The 17,082-nt window shown below is 46.8% G+C and overlaps 1 long non-coding RNA gene across 1 annotated transcript; it reads right to left on the reverse strand.

Moving 5' to 3' along the window:
- Positions 1–9,121: 9,121 nt before the first annotated feature.
- On the reverse strand, positions 9,122–16,485 carry LOC148007301 (uncharacterized). The gene is made up of 3 exons (XR_015650337.1): positions 15,919–16,485; positions 15,662–15,815; positions 9,122–9,408 (listed from the first exon to the last, which is right to left on the reverse strand). It is a non-coding gene; the product is annotated as an uncharacterized LOC148007301 (long non-coding RNA).
- Positions 16,486–17,082: the final 597 nt, after the last annotated feature.

A 17,082-nucleotide genomic window follows, 5' to 3' on the forward strand; every position in this document is an offset into this window, starting at 1 on the left:
AAACCAACTGTCAGGCTGCACTTCCTGCACCTATATATAAACTTTTATGTGTCTTTTTTCCTCTATAAGCTGCCCCTGGGATGGGCTTAAACATAGAGAGACACCTATACCAATATAAGAAGCCATTTGAAGCCAAACCTCCATTTTGAGTAGAAGTCCAATAAAGTTCCCACGCCCTCACTGGGAACTGTCATCCTACCTGACAGAAAGAGACACATATATGTGGGAAGCTGGCATCCTGGCTGGCAAGACACGGATACCCCAACCAATGGGAACAGGGTAAATGTAGAACAAAGACATGTTCCTAAAGAAATCCCCTATCCCTAAATCCTGGTCGGTGGAATAACTTGGCCCAGATGTTTATGGATTTCAGGCCTAAAAGCTCCGTAGGATTCTGGTTTAGGGGTTCCAATCAGCTCCCAAGTCTGGTCTGTGACCAGATTGATCGGCCCTACGGTGAGTGCTCAATAAACTATCCCTGTCTGACCGAGATCAGTGTTCATTTGGTTTGTGGAGCAAATTCTGGCCCCAACATGAGTGATGGAGCTCATGGATCATTTAACTGCATTCGTGGTGCTCAGGCCGTACTGCAGAAGAGACCTGAGCCCGACGAGAAGTCCTGCTCATCCAGCATCTGGGGATGGACATGTGATGGCCTTCACTTGATCATGGACTGCTGTAACCTGACCAAAATGCACGTGGGTGAATACAAGGGTGCATATACTGTTGCCACTGCTTCTAATTTCAATAGATTCCAGAGGCCTACTGTCTACTATGTAATGTCACAGCCATTGTGGCGACCTGTGAACCATCTCCAGAGCCATGGCTTCCTATTGGGAGTGGAGGAACAGGATGTCGACCCTCTACCCATGTCTCATGTCCAGGAGAACGGGATAGACAGTCACCCTGCAGCCTGTGCTTCTGTTAGGATCAGTGTGTAGGTGCCATTCTTCTAGCTCTTACTTGTAAGTGTCTCAGTCAGGGCTTCTATTTCTGAACAAACATCATGATCAAGAAGCAAGTTGGGGAGGAAAGGGTTTATTCAGCTTACTCTTCTACATTGCTGTTCATCACCAAAGGAAGTCAGGACTGGAACTCAAGCAGGGCAGGAAGCAGGAGCTGATGCAGAGGCCATGGAGGGATGTTACTTACTGGCTTGCTTCCCCTGGCTTGCTCAGCTTGCTCTCTTATAGAACCCCAAACTACCAGCTCAGGGATGGCATCACCCACAATGGGCTGGGTCCTCTCCCCTTGATCACTAATTGAGAAAATGCCTTACGGCTGGGTCTCATGGAGGCATTTCCTCAAGGGAGGCTCCTTTCTCTGAGATAACTCCAGTTTGTGTCAAGCTGACACACAAAACCCACCAGTGCAGTATCTTTAGGTTGAATTAAATGATTTGGGGGAGGGGCATTTAACTTAATTACTGCTAGTTTTGGAATGTCTTTTTTTTTTAAAGGATTTATTTATTTTATTTATATGAGTACATTGTCGCTGTCTTCAGACACACCAGAAGAGGGCATCAGATCCCATTACAGATGGTTGCGAGCCACCATGTGGTTGCTGGGATTTGAACTCAGGACCTCTGGAAGAGCAGCCAGTGCTCTTAACCACTGAGCCATCTCTCCAGCCCAGGAATGTCTTTTTAAGACTGGGTTGGGAAGATTGGGGGATTGGGGGGTTTGGGGAGTTGGGGATTTAGCTCAGTGGTAGAGCGCTTGCTAGGCCCTGGGTTCGGTCCTCAGCTCTAGGGGAAAAAAAAAAAGAAGACTGGGGTTGATACAGATGCAACAGTATGGAAGGCTAGAAGATGTGGTCGGGCTTACCCATGTTTCTATGGAAATGGAATATTTGTCTTATATGGATTTTTGTTCACCTTAGACATGATACTAACATGCGTTCTTCCCAGCTGAGCAAGTATGTGTAGCTTGTACACTGTCAGAATGGATCAAAAGCTTATGTTGTGATCCATTTTGAAAATGATCACAAAAACAAAACAAAAAAAGAATGTGGCTGGATGGTATCCACCTTCAAGCCCAGCATTCAGAGGTCTGAGGCAGGAGGATAGAAAGGACAAGGTCAGAGGCTAGAGGAAGGATTCTGTGTTTAAGAGCACATACTGCCCTTACAGAGAGGACCAGTAAAATTCACATCATGCCATTCACACCAGCTCCAGGAAATACGATGCCCTCTTCTGACCACTGCAGGAATTGCACTTACATGCAGAAACATTATATATATATATATATATATATATATATATATATATATATATATATATATATATAAATTCAATAAATACATATAGCCAGCCATAGTAGCCAGACATGCCTTTACTCCCAGCACTCAGCAGGCTGATCTCTGAGTTGGCAGCCAGCTGGTCTACAGAGTGAGTTCCAGGACAGCAGGGATACACAGAGAAATTCTGTCTCAAACAATAAAGAAAGAAAGAAAGAAAGAAAGAAAGAAAGAAAGAAAGAAAGAAAGAAAGAAAGAAAGATAGTGACAACAATAATAAATTCTAGCATTCAGAAGGGGAGAAGCAGGTGGATCTTTGTAAGTTCAAAGCCAGCCTGTTCTACTTAGAGAATTCCAAGACAGCCAGAGCTACATAATACTCTGGCTCAAAAAAGTCAAAAACAACAAAATAGAGTAGTTCAAAGTCACCTTGGGCTGCACAGAGAGAGCATCTCTTTGGCTACACAGGAAGAACATCTGATTGTGCAGCTGAACGTCCCAAGGAGCAGGCACACTGGGTTTCTGTCAGCCTCTTGACCACAGCAACAGTGTCCTGTCCAGTTAGGTGTCTGCAGACAGGATGGATCCCCCGACAGTTCCAGGATGGTCCTTCCTTCAGTCTCTGCTCCAAAAACAGACATTTTAAACTCTGGTTCCTTTTTTTTTTGTTTTGTTTTGTTTTGGTTGGTTTGTCATTGTTGGGGGTGGGGGGCTTGTTTTTTGTTTGTTTCTGTTTTTTTTTTTTTTTTTGGTTAGTTTCCGGTTTTGTAGACAAGGTATATCTATGTAGCCCTAGCTGTCCTAAACTAGTTCTGTAGACCAGTCTGTTCTCGAGGTCACAGAGATACCCCTGCTCCTGCCTCTGGAAGATTGGGATTAAAGGCATGTACCACCACTGCCTACTTTATAGAGTTTTCGGAGATAGGTCTCTAAGCTCTGGATGGAAGTGGCACACACCTTCAATCCCAGCACTCAGGAAGCAGAGGCAGGCTGACCTCTGAGCTCCAGGCCAGCCCAGTCTACAGAGTGATGTAGGCATAAATTTTTTGTAGTCTATTTTTTTGTAGTCTAAAAACAAAAACAAAACAAACAAAACAAAACAAAAAGATACATTGCTAAGCAACAAGGTAGCAAGGAAAAACAAAGGAACAAAGAAACAGACTAACTGGGCCTTGCAGGAAAAAGGGTTACATAATGAGACCCTGTCCCCAGTAAAGTTTTTTGGATATTTTCCATATTTAAATAATGAAGTAACCATTTTTGTGGTCGGCGCACGGGTGTGTGTGTGTGTGTGTGTGTGTGTGTGTGTGTGTGTGTGTGTGTGTGTGTGTGAATCTCCATACAACCCTGTTGGGATGAGTAGAGAACTATTTTTCTTGTGCCCCCCGGATGTTGGGATTACAGGTGTGTACCGCCAGGCCTGGCTCTTAATTTAAGAAAATTATCTCGAGACAGCACCACAGCATAGAGCCTGGGCTTCCTCTGTAGCCCAGGCTTGCCTTGAATTTAACTAACCCGCCTCAGCGTCCTCAGTACAGTTATCAGCTATCACCGGCCACCATCCAGGGCTGAAAGGTTCATCGGCTTTTGTGACTATCCTGAGTGGAGGACGAATCGAGCGTACACACCTGCTTCCCGCCTCCCAGGGTCCTCCGTGAAACTTAAGTCAAAAATAGGTTCTGTAGAGTTTGCACAAGAGATTCCAATTCCTCTTGGATTAGGGAGGGTTTGGGCGAGGACTGATGATATAGGTGTGGTTTTATTTAAATTTCTAGGGGCTGGGGATTTAGCTCAGTGGTAGAGCGCTTACCTAGGGAGCACAAGGCCCTGGGTTCGGTCCCCAGCTCCGAAAAAAAGAACCAAAAAAAAAAAAAAAATTTCTAAGCCCTGCACCACAGAGGGCACAGTCTTGGGGGCTTTCGAAGTGTTCAGAGTGATGGAGAAATCTCAGTGGGATTCGATGTCAGGTAGACCGAATCTGCGTGGGGACGAGGGTGGGGTGGATGACTGTGGCTGCTCCAAGATGGGAGGTATTCAACCTCTCTTGGAGTTCCACACAGGATCCCACCAGGGCTACATACTCCTTTTTTCCCATCCTTCATAAGTTCTAGTCCTGTGTGTTCCTATTTTTTCTGCTTTCTGAGGCTATCCTGGACTAAGCAAGGATTCTACCGCTGAGCCATGCCCCGGCAATCTGTTCAATATTTTAATTAATTAGATGTTTTTGTCTGTGAGTGGGTGGTTTTGAGTGTTCCTGGGCACCAGGAGAGGGTTAGAGATCCCTGAGACAGAGGTCGTGGGTTCTGGGAATCAAACTGGATTTTTTTTTTTTTTTTTGCAACAACAGAATGTGATCTATGAGTTAAAGGTAGTTGGAACCAGCTGGTGTGGGTGCTGGGGACAGAGCTGGGGTTCTCTGTAAGAGCAGCAAGGGCTCTGAACCGCAGAACCATCTCTACAGTCCCAAAAATATTTTTAAATACAATATTTTCAAAAAATGCATTCAACCAGGCAGTGGTGGCACATGCCTTTAATCCCAGTCCTCCCGAGGCAGAGAGACATGACCTCTGGTTCAAGACCAGCCTAGGGGTTGGGGATTTAGCTCGGTGGTAGAGTGGCAAGCACAAGGCCCGGGGTTCGGTCCTCAGCACGGGAAAAAGAAAAAAAAAAAGACCAGCTTGGCCTACAGACCTAGTTTCAGGATAGTCAGGGCTATAAAAAACCCGATCCTCCCCAAACAAACAAACAAGCAAACAAGCCAACAAACACATTTACCTCTCTGTCTCCTGTACTCCAATTTAAAAAACGATTATATTAATTTGTATATATTAATTGTACAAAATAGCAAGTTTCATATTTGTAGACCTGTTGGATAATATTTACTCCCTCACTATGGCCTCCAAGACACCTGTCACCTCTTTTGTATGGACTTTTTTTCTTCCTTTTCTCTCCCCTTCCTGTCCTTCCCATCTGTCAGGCTTTCTCTGGGTAGCTCTGGCTGTCCTGGAACTCACCATGTTGACCAGGCCACATGCCTCTGCCTCCCCAGTGCTGGGACTAAGACTCGTGCCTCCACCGCCTGGCTCCTTTCTCTTTCTCTCTTCTTTCTTTTTCTTTTCTCTTTTTTTTTGGGGGGGGGTAGGTGGAATCAGGGAGACAGGGTCTCTATGTAGCCCTGAGTATCCTGGAACTTGTTCTGTTCCAGTCTGGCCCAAACTCCCAGGGATCTGCCTGCCTCTGCTTCTGAGTGCTGGGATCAAAGGCCTGTGCCAGCACCCCCTGCTTGTTTATTGTAATTTTTAGTTTAGCGGTATCCTTGGGAATCTGGCTTATCCACCTGAACAGAATGGTCTCCAGTATTTGCACATGACAGTTCCCTCTTGTCACTGAATAACTCCCCAGTGACTTAGACCTCCTTTTCTTCACCCCGTGATTCACTGATAGACATCTAGGCTGATTTCACCTTGGCGGCTGTGAAAATGACCACAGTACATGGGTGTTCGGGTGACTCTCTGGTATTCTGATTTAGACCCTTTTGGGTGTATGCTGAGGAATGGTGCAGCAGGATCATGCGGGAATTCCAGTTTCCATGTTCTGAGGAGCTTCCCTATTGGTTTCCATAGTGGCTACACTAATTTACATGTTCCCTGATGGTGTCTGAGTAACGGTTTCCCACAACCCTCGCCAGCATTCATTCATTCCCTCCCTCCCTTCTTTCTTTCTTTCAGATTCTTAGCTGGGTGTGGTCACACACACCTTTCGTTGTGGTTCTGCTTAAATCCAACTTAAGTCAAACACCAGGTCAATGCAGACTACAAGAATTTATTATAATCAAGCTGCTACTGATTGATCAGGGCTGTGGAACTCTAGCCCCGAAGGGACACTTAATTTAAAGGATAAGACCGTTAATCAAGGAGAAGCAGGGTGGGATTGAGCTAGGGAAGGTTCCAAGGCATGGGGACATAAACCTCTTTGACCTTGACAAGCAAGATGCAGAAGTTGTTCTTGAGATGTTCCGAGTCAGACAACTGTCTCCCTACAAGTTGTCTTTTTTTTTTTTTAAGATTTATTCATTTATTATATATAAGTACACTGTAGCTGTCTTCAGATACACCAGAAGAGGGCATCGGATCTCTTTACAGATGGTTGTGAGCCACCATGTGGTTGCTGGGAATTGAACTCAGGATCTCTCCAGCCCCCTGTCTTTTTTTTTTTTTTTAACTACTTTCTTTTCTTTTTTTTTTTCCGGAGCTGGGGACTGAACCCAGGGCCTTGCGCTTCCTAGGTAAGCGCTCTACCACTGAGCTAAATCCCCAGCCCCCAGTCAGTGCTCTTAATTGCTGAGCCATCTCTCCGGCCCCCTACAAGTTGTCTCAGACCACTGTTTCCTTACAACAGAAGCTGTTCAGCTATTGGGAAGTCTCCAGGTCTCCTAGGACCTGGATCCTTGAGTTTAGTTTCTCCCTGTGATAAAACGGAACCTGAAAACAGTGGCAGTACTAAGAATAGTTTCTTTTGCTTGTTCCCAACATGTTAGTTCCTGTGCTTGGGAGGCAGAGACGGGCAGATCTCTGAGTTCCAGGTCAGCTAGGACTACAGTGAGTCATCATATAGAACTCAAAAACTCTGTTTGCCCCTTTCTCCAGACTGAGGGAATTACAGGTTTGTACCCCTACTACCTGGCCAGGGTGGGTTTTCTAACCTCAAAAGATTTGGATTTAGGATGGATTTTTTTTTTTTTTTTGCTCTTTTTTTCGGAGCTGGGGATCGAACCCAGGGCCTTGCGCTTCCTAGGCAAGCACTCTACCACTGAGCTAAATCCCCAACCCAATTAGGATGGATTTTTACATCCATAATAATTTAGCAAAAAAAAAAAAAATCTCTCACAGGTATACCCGGCTGCTAGGGTTTTAGTTAATTCCAGCCATGGTCAAGTTGACAACCACGATTATCAGCCACATTTCTGTATCTAAGAGTTTGCCTGCATCCCAGTCTGGGCACTAGGGATGTGCAGTGCCCAGGGCGGGCAGCAGAGGGCAGCAGACCCTTTACACTGGGACGTACGGATGGTTCTGAGTCATCTTGTTGGTTCTGGAAGCCAAATTGGGGTCTTCTGCAAGAGCAGCAGGGAGCGCAGTTGGCAGTGTTTGCCGCTGTCCAGACCCATTTTTTTAATTTTTAAACTGTAAATTATGTTGATGAGCGTGTCTGCATGGGTGCCTGTGTGTGTGCCTGTGGTGTGTGTAGGTGTGTGTGTGTGTGTGTGTGTGTGTGTGTGTCTGTGGTGTGTGTATCTGTGGTGTGTGTGTCCGTGGTGTGTGTGTATGTGTGTGTGTGTGTGTGTGGTCTGTGTAGGTGTGTGTGAATGTGTGTCTGTGGTATGTGTGTGGTGTGTGCGTGTGTGCGCGCAAGTGTGTGTGTGTGTATGTGTGTGTATGTGTGTGTATGTGTGTGTGTTTTCTCTGTGTGTGAGTGTGTGTGTCTGTGATGTGTGTGTCTGTGGTGTGTGTGAGTGTGTGTGTGTGAGTGTGCGTGTGTGTGTGTGTGGTGTGTGTGTGTCTGTGGTGTGTGTGTCTGTGGTATGTGTGTGGTGTGTGTGTGCATGTGTGAGTGTGTGTCTGTGGTGTGTGTGTGTCTGTGGTGTGTGTGTGTGTATGTGTGTGTGAGTGTGTGTATGTGTGTGTGTGTCTGCGGTGTGTGTAGGTGCCCATGGATGCTGGAGAAAGGCAGGCAGCATGAGTCACCCAGCGTCAGGACTGGGAACTGAATTCTGGTTCTCTACAAGGGCAGTAGGTACCCTTAACCACTGTGAAGCCATCTCTCCATCCTTCAGTTCTGGTCTGTGTTCGCATTTCCCTGAGACTAGGATGTTGAAAACCTTTTCCCTTGGTTTCTGTTCGTATTCTCCTCCTTGTGTGCCTGCCTCAGCCTCTCAAACGCTATGGCTCCTGGCACTTTCACATGCTCCGCCCACATTGGGGTATCTAAGAATAAAAGGGTCCAGAGTAGGAATAAATGTGCAGCCACTAAGCCTGTGGAGCCAGAGTTGCAGGTGGGTAGCACTGGGAGTGGACGCTGAGGCCTCTGCAGAAGCAAGTGCTCTCCTTAACCACCAGGCCGCCTCTCCAGTTCCAGCTCCCTTTTTATGGAAGAATAACTCACATAGCTAAGACCAGTCTTATCTCGGGATTTCCTGTCACCTCCTCCCAAAGGGCTGGATTAAAGGCCTGGCTTTCAACAGAGCATTGATGTACTTGATTCTTTTTTTAAAGATTTGAAATTGATTAATTTATTATATATAGGTACTCTGTAGCTGTCTTCAGACACACCAGAAGAGGGCATCAGATCCCATTACAGATGGTTGTGAGTCACCATGTGGTTGCTGGGATTTGAACTCAGGACCTCTGGAAGAGCAGTCAGTGCTCTTAACTGCTGAGGCATCTCTCCAGCCCCTTAAACCTACTCTTACCTAACAGTTCCTGTTGATTGTCAGTGGTATTGTTTAGGAATGGATGCTAGACATTGGGTGGCTTTGTTTCCATGGTCACTCACTTTACTGAGATACACTAAGGCTCCCTTAGAGGATTATGAATGTGAGATCTGCATATGAGTCCAAGCCGTTCTACCCCAGGCCCACAGGATTAAATGGGAAACACCCCCTCACCCCCTCTCTTCTTTGATTTTTGGAGACAGGGTTTCTCTGTATCCTTGGCTGTCCTGGAACTCACTCTGTAGACCAGGATGTTCTCAAACTCGGAGAATCACCTGTCTCTGCCTCCTGAGTGCAGGGATTAAAGGTAGAGCCACCAAGACCTTTTCTAAAAGGGGCTGGCTCCTGTATTCTCCCAGGCTGTGTTGGTAAAACAGAGCTCTGGAGAGTAGGTATTTTTTACTGCTTGTTTTATTTTACGTGAGACAGGGTCATATTTAGCCCAGTCAGGCCTCAACCTTATATAGCTGACAATGACCTTGAACTCCTGACCCTCCTGCCTCCACCTCCCAAGTGATGGGCTCAAAGTTGTGGGCCACCCACATATGGCTCAGAATATCGTCCTTGGTAGTCCAAATCCATCTTTCCTTAGTGTCTTGCGACCTTCGGTTGGAGCAATTTGCCTGTTCCAGCCACTGAGAGTCTCACAGCACTACCTTCCCGGATGCAGGATGAGGAGTCTAGAGAGGACATAATAGATAAATATGAGGAGTTTAGGAAGTAGCTTGACCAGGGGTTGGGGATTTGGCTCAGTGGTAGAGCACTTGCCTAGGAAGCGCAAGGCCCTGGGTTCGGTCCCCAGCTCCAGGAAAAAAAAAAAATTGGTGGGGCCGGAGAGATGGCTCAGTTAAGACCACTGGCTGTTCTTGCCAAAGGAGTGCGTTCAGTTCCCAGCAAGCACATGGTGGCTCACAGCCACCTGTAACCAGCTCCAGGGCATCTGATGCCCTCTTCTGGTCTCCATGGACACTGCACTCATGTGCACAGGAACATATTAAAATAGCAATTAAAAACTAAAAAAGCCCTGCATGAGGCCATATGCCTTTAATCCCATCACCTGAGAGGAAGAGGCAGGCAGATCTCTGAGGCCAGCCTAGTGTACAGACTGAGTTCTAGGATAGCCTGGGCTATACAGAGAAACCCTGTCTCAAAAACATATGTATTTAGTAGAGTTTGTCTCTGGCAGGATCCAACCAGGGCATGTTGTCAAGAGAAGCATGGTTTAACCAGGCCACTCCTGTGAGCAGAGCATTGATCAATGAGGTCATGCCAGCGAGAGGAGCATTGATCAACCAGGATACACCAATGAGTGGAGCACTGATCAACCAGGTCACGCCAGTGGGAGGAGCATTGATCAATCAGGCCATGCCAGTGAATGAAGCATTGATCAATCAGGCCAAGCCAAGGAGAAGAGCATTGTTTAACAAGGATAAGCCAGCGAAAGGGATACCATCCAAGCCAAGGAGAAGAACATTGTCTAACAAGGCTAGACCAGCAAGAGGGGCACCGCACAAGCAGAACAAATCCTGGAAAGATGGATACCAGCTCATACAGCAGCAACCAGGAGTCACAGATGAATTTTGGAGCAAAGAAGCCAGAGGGAGCTGGTATCTCTGAGTCTCAGCTTCTGGACTCACACCGAAGCTGCCTGGGACGTTCCCAGCCTCCCTGGGCATCTGTGCCCTGCAGCATAGACACATTCGTGGAAATTTATGCTTTGCCTGGGGATGACGACCCCCAAAGCTTTGATAAGTATCTCTACCCAGGGTGTCTCGACTGAGGCCGAGAGGCTGGGATGACTGACAAATGACTATAAATGGCTACAAGCACATCTATAGCTTTGGAGAAAGACCTGAAAAATGCAAAGACCCTAGGGAGGTTACCAGACTGCTCCTATCATGCTGATTTCCTGACTGAGCTTCCAAACAGCCTCCTTCAGGGGTAGTAGAGGCCGGGAGGCCTGAGCAGGTGCCGGGCATTCAATAGAATTTCTTCCTTGACTACCTCATGCATTAAAATAGGTGCATTGATTAGACATACTGTGGTGGCTTAAATGAAAATGGCCCTGACAGACCCACATGTTTGAATGCTTGGTCCAAAGTTACTGGAACTGCTTGAGAAGGATTAGGAGGTGCATCACTGAGGGTTGGTATTGAGGTTTCAAAGACCCATGACAGTTCCCCCTCCCCCGGTTGCCTATGGATCTGAATGTGAAGCTCTCAGCTACTGCTTTCTGCTCTGATGATTATGGGCCAACTCCATGAAGCTAAACAAACCCCAATTAATTGGTTTCTTTTATCAGAGTTGCCTTGGTCATGCATTAATTTACAGCAATAGGACAATAACTAAGATACCTGCCTTCAGTTTAATTTTTTTTCTTGTGCTAAGGTTAAGGTTCAGGGACTGTAACATGCTAGACATGGGTATACTATTATAGAGATACACCCCCAGCCCCTCACTGGGGGATTCTAGGCAGGAGCTCCACCACTGAGCCACGCCCCCAGCCCTTCACTGGGGGATTCTAGGCAGGAGCTCCACCACTGAGCCATGCCCACAGCCCCTCACTAGGGGATTCTAAGCAGGGGCTCTGCCACCCGAGAGGATTCTAGAAAAGTCCTCTACCCTTGTGCCACACACCAATATCCATTCATTACTCCTGGAAAGAGTTTGTCTCTCTGGCATGTATAGCTTCTACCTGTGGGATCACATCCTAAATATCCTAGATTTGAAAGGGGATAGGCCCATGTGAGTCTGCCTACAGCATGCGAGATGAGATGTTTGTAGATGGATAAGGAAACTCTAGCAGCTAGTGCTGAGCTGTGGCTAAAACCTGTGGGCTCCAGTTTCTCTGGGAGGGATGACGTTACTCTTTTTTTTTTTTTTTTTTTTTGATTCTTTTTTTCGGAGCTGGGGACCGAACCCAGGGCCTTGCGCTTCCTAGGTAAGCGCTCTACCACTGAGCTAAATCCCCAGCCCCGACGTTACTCTTTTATCCAAGCTTTGAGATCATGCTGTTAACTCACTTATACCCCAGACTTAGCTGGATAGAAAGTAGGGTTCCAGAAGCCAGACTAAAGTCTTTCTGAGCACAACTGCTTGGAATGGGAAATAGGTTAAATCATCTGATCCCAAGATATGAATAGGCTGCCATGCACAAAACAAGACTAACAGTAAGATATCCAGAAAACCCGACTTCATCTTAAGGTCACACAGACTGAAAGGGAAGGGAGGCAAAAAGGTATCCCTGCTGGACTCTGTAGTTGAGAAGTGTATGCATAAAATGTGGGGATGCCTAACCTAGCCTATCCCCCTTCGGGGACAAAGGCCCACAGAGTGATTGAGACATCTCTTTGTCAGCTTTTCTGGTGTCCTGGTTCAGACCTCCAAAGGGCACCTGTAAGTCTGTAGTCATTGTCCTAAGTCTGAAGTCACTTTGACTTTGAGGAACAATAGAGTCTTGAAGACAGATCCCCAACGACTTCCACCATAAAGCATAAACGGCCATCTCCTGAGAACCTGCTTGTCCCCTGTGATGGTTTGTATGTGCTTGGCCCCGGGAGTGGCACTATTAGAAGGTGTGGCCCTGTTGTAGTAGGTGTGTCACTGTGGGTGTGGGCTTTGAGACCCTCCTCCGAGCTGCCTTAAAGTCAGTCTTCTGCTAGCGGCCTTCAGATGAAGATGTAGAACTCTCATCTCCTCCTGCACTGTGCCTGCCTGGGTGCTGCCATGTTCCCATCTTAATGGTAATGGACTGAATCTCTGAACCTGTAAGCTGGCTCCAATTAAATGTCCTTCATAAGACTTGGCTTGGTCGTGGTGTCTGTTCCCAGCAGAAAAACCCTAACTAAGACATCCCCTTAAGCAAATACACCTTGTTAGATCAGTGGCTGGCATTGATGAGTGCCACATGCGCACGTGCGCACACACACACACACACACACACACACACACACACACACACGCATGCTCATACACACAAAACACAAGCAAACTCCAAATCATGATGGTACCCAGAGGACGGTTTCCACCTTTGCTGTCCCCTGCCCAGTAGTGTCTGTGTTAAGTCCCAGCACGCCTCATCTCTACTTGGTGTGTAGAGACGGCAGCAGAGCTTAGTGTGCTGTGCTGGGACTTCCAGAGGTGTTCTGCTTTTGTTCTCAGTTTTTCAAGAAAGATGTATTTATTTATGAGTTTTATGTAGACAAGTGCTCTGTTTGCATGTGTGTCTGCACACCAGAAGAGGGCAACGGATCCCATTACGGATGGTTGTGAGCCACCATGTGGGAATTGAATTCAGGACCTCTAGAAGAGCAGCCAGTGCCCAGATTTTTTTTTTTTAATTAAAAAAAATTATTATTTTGGGATCTAAGTCTGGGCATGAAGAGTGTGGTTAGCAAGATGAACAATGGGCTGGGGATTTAGCTCAGTGCTAGAGCACTTGCCTAGCAAGCACAAGGCCCTGAGTTCGGTCCCCAGCTCCGAGAAAAAAAAAAAAAAAAAAAAGAAGATGAACAAGGACGTGCCGATGAGAGCAGCATTAACCAAAAGTTAATAGACACTGGAAAAAGAGAACCCTTGCAGAGTTGCTGAGGGCTAAATTGATTGAGTGTGGTTGGAAGGGCCAGTTGAAGGCACACTATAAAGAGATAATTAAAGAAAAAGGACAGGGGCTGGAGAGGTGGCTCAGCGGTTAAGAGCACTGACTGCTCTTCCAGAGGTCCTGAGTTCAAATCCCAGCAACCACATGGTGGCTCACAACCATCTGTAATGGAATCCTCTTCTGGTGTGTCTAAAGACAGCTACAGTGTACTCAGATATGTAAAGAAAGTAAATTAAAAAAAAAAAGAAAAAATAAAGGGCAGAGACTGTAGAGATAGCTCAGTGATCTCTGCGACTTCAAGGCTAGCCTGGTCTACATAGGGAGTTCCAGGCCTGCCAGAGACCATAGTGAGGACCTATCTCAAAAAAAAAATATTTTATGTCTATAGATGTTCTGCCTGGCTCTTGCTTCTTGCCCTTGCCCTCTTACCCTTTGTCCCTTCTCTCCCCATTCTCCCCCCCACTTCCCTCCACATGCTCATGGCCAGTCTCTACTCCTCTCCTCCTTTACTCTTCTTCTTCTCTCTTGTCCCTCTCCCTTGTCTCATTCTCATTAAAACCTCTCCACGTGGGTCAAAAAAGATGTTCTGCCTGTATACATATCTGCATACCACTTTTGTTCAGTGCCGCAGAGGTCAGAAGGAATTATCTAATTCTCTGAAACTGAAATTACAGTCAGTTATGAGGTTGGAGGCTAAGGCAGAAGTATCTTTAGGATTCCTAGCCAACTCTGGGTATATAGCTGAGTTCCCCAAACTGGGTATTTCCTTGTAATCTTAGTATTTGAAAGACAGAGGCAGGGGTTGGGGATTTAGCTCAGTGGTAGTGGCCCTGGGTTCGGTCCTCAGCTCGGGGGGGGGGGGGGGGGGAAGGGGGAAGGGAGAAAAACAGAGGCAAGAATATCAGGAATTCACGGTCATATTTGGCTGCCTAAATTCCTATTTTGAAAATATCCTGTTTCAAAACACTCATATGGGCTGGAGAGATGGCTCAGCGGTTAAGAGCACTGACTGCTCTTCCAGAGGTCCTGAGTTCAATTCCCAGCGACCACATGGTGGCTCACAACCATCTGTAATGGGATCCGATGCCCTCTTCTGGTGTGTCTGAAGACAGCTCAGTGTATTCATATACAGTAAATAAATAAATCTTCAAAACGCTCATACAATGTGCTGGAGAGAGACAGCTCAGCAGTTCAGAGATTGTTCAGTTGTAATATTTTGCTGGGAAGCTCACAACAGATCCAGGGGATCAGATGCCTTCTTCTGGCCTCTTTGGGTCTGTACACATGCACACGCGCGCGCGCGCGCACACACACACGCACAGAGGGAGAGAGAGAGAGAGAGAGAGAGAGAGAGAGAGAGAGAGAGAGAGAGAGGGATGGAGGATGAGCATAAATCTTTTCTTGTTTGTTTTTTGAGACACGGTTTCTCTGTGAGGCCTTGGCTATCCTGGAACTTACTCTGTAAGACCAGGCTGCTGTCAAACTCAAGAGATCTGCCTCCCAAGTTCCCAAGTGCTGGGATTAAAGGCACACACTACCATTGCCCCGCTAATAAAATAAATCTTAAAACACAAACGAAAGGACACTTTTAAAACTGGATGTAGTCGTACGCATCTGTAGTCCCAGAACTGGGGAGGTGGTGGCAGGAGGATCAGGGGTTCAAAGCCATCTTCTCCTTAGTTATATTGTGACTTCCAGCCAGCCTAGACTCCAAAAGAAACTGTGGGGTGGATGGAGCAGGACAGGGCTGCTGGGTGGACAGAAGGACCACCGGGGTTAGGACAGTACTTTACTGCCATCTGCTGGAAGTTGACAAATATGAATCTAGGATGTCCAGGACAAACACCATCCTGTGTAGATGTCACATGTCTGCCCATCTCACGGAGTTAGCCTGGAGAGAACATTAGCCAATATACTCAATACATTTAGATTGGATCAGCACCTGGCACAGTAAGCACCATTTAAGTGTGACTGTAATCGATGTAATTATCATTTGTGTGTCTGAAAGACGTTTACCTACTGAAGTTTGAGGGAGTGGGTCAGGAGTAGGCCATCCAGGGCTCCAGCCCTACTGTTTACTGTGAGCGTGTTCAAGCATGCACAACTGCTTGCATACAGAGCCCATTGGTTTTTCCCTAATTTCCCAGCTCCGGGAAGGAGTTACCACTGCCAAAGGCATAGTCATGCAAGTGTGGACAGTGCTGTGCTTTGTTTTTTTGGCTGGCCTGGAACGCTTTCTGTAAGCCGCATTGACCCCTAATCCAGAGATCCACTGTGTGCGTTTTCCATTTTACTACAGTGCAGTGTGTGTGTCTGTGTGCGTGTATACATACCACAGTGCATATATGGAGTTTGGAAGACACCTTGCAGGAGTTGGTTTTCTCCTTCTACTCTGTGGGTCTCAGGAATCAAACTCGGGCCCTCAGGCTTGGCATTTCACTAGCGAGTTTCTTTTTCTTTCTGAAGCAGGATCACACGTAGCCCAGGCTGGCCAGACATTTCATAATGAGGAGAGGATGGCTTCGTATTCCTCCTGATCCTTCCGCCTCCACCTTCCAAGTGTTAGTATTTCAGGTGTACATGACCATACCTAGTCTTTTTGTTGACAGCTATGCCCTCCGAATGTCTCTACATCCCTGTGCTGCTAGAGAAACTGAGGCAATCCTGAGAACTGAAAACTGTTGCCCAGTGAGAAAGTCCCCTTGACTTAGAAGAATTCTAGGATGGGTACTATGGAAAAACTAAAAGCTGGGTTTCCTCAGGTTGGTGAGAGAGGGGTAAAGACAAAGAGCCGAGGGTTTAGGGGAGTATGACGATCATTTGGAGGTCGGGAAGATGGTTGGTTAAAAGCACTTACTGCGGGGTTGGGGATTTAGCTCAGTGGTAGAGCGCTAGCCTAGGAAGCGCAAGGCCCTGGGTTCGGTCCCCAGCTCCGGAAAAAAGAACCAAAAAAAAAAAAAAAAAAAACAAAAAAAACAAAAAACAAAAAAACTTACTGCTTTCCTTAGAGAGGACCTGAGTTTGGTTACAGGTACACAAGTTGGGTGGCTCAGACACCCTGTAACTACATTTCCGGGGAGCCTGGAGGCCTTCCTCGGGAACCTGCCCTCACAAAAGTATTAAATCTAAAAACAAGACTATTAGGAGGATTCTGGATAAAGATCTTCTAAGATAACTGCCCTGCAGACAGGTCCTGAGGGTAGGTTTTCTAGGGCAGGGCTAAGCTGGGAAGAGCAGTTTCCCAGGTTCGTTTGCTGGGAAGAGCCACAAAGAGGTGAAGGCCTTCCAGTGGTGAAGGCCCGAGACTCTGAGGGAAAAAAAAAACGTATATAAGATGCAATCCAGGAAGAAAGAGAAGTTTAGGAGAGCTTTGGAAAGGGCTTTTAAGGGGGTTAGGTTTACTGGGAAGAAGAGTCTCGGATAGGAAGGCAATTCTGGTGAAAGGCAGATTCGCGGTGGAAGATCTGAAGGGCTAGGGGAAGAGGGTTCTGGGAGGCAGGATTCTGAAAATCCAGCGTGATTTAGCGAAGTGGAGGCAGGAAGACTGAGATGGGATGGGGACCCTGGGAAATAGTGAAAGGAAGACGGCGAGTTGGGGGAGTGTGAGAATTGGTCCGGAGGAGGGCTTTGGGAGAGTATCGAAGAGCAGAAATGTCTATAAGAATTGGCCAAAAGTCAAGACCAAAGCGGCGGAAAGATAATGGAAAAGGAAGCCCAGCCCTCCATTTTCCGAGTTACCGACCGAGTCCCCGCC

This window comes from Rattus norvegicus, chromosome 1, assembly GCF_021556685.1.
Source record: "Rattus norvegicus strain SHRSP/BbbUtx chromosome 1, alternate assembly SHRSP_T2T, whole genome shotgun sequence".
Classification (NCBI taxonomy): domain Eukaryota; kingdom Metazoa; phylum Chordata; class Mammalia; order Rodentia; family Muridae; genus Rattus; species Rattus norvegicus.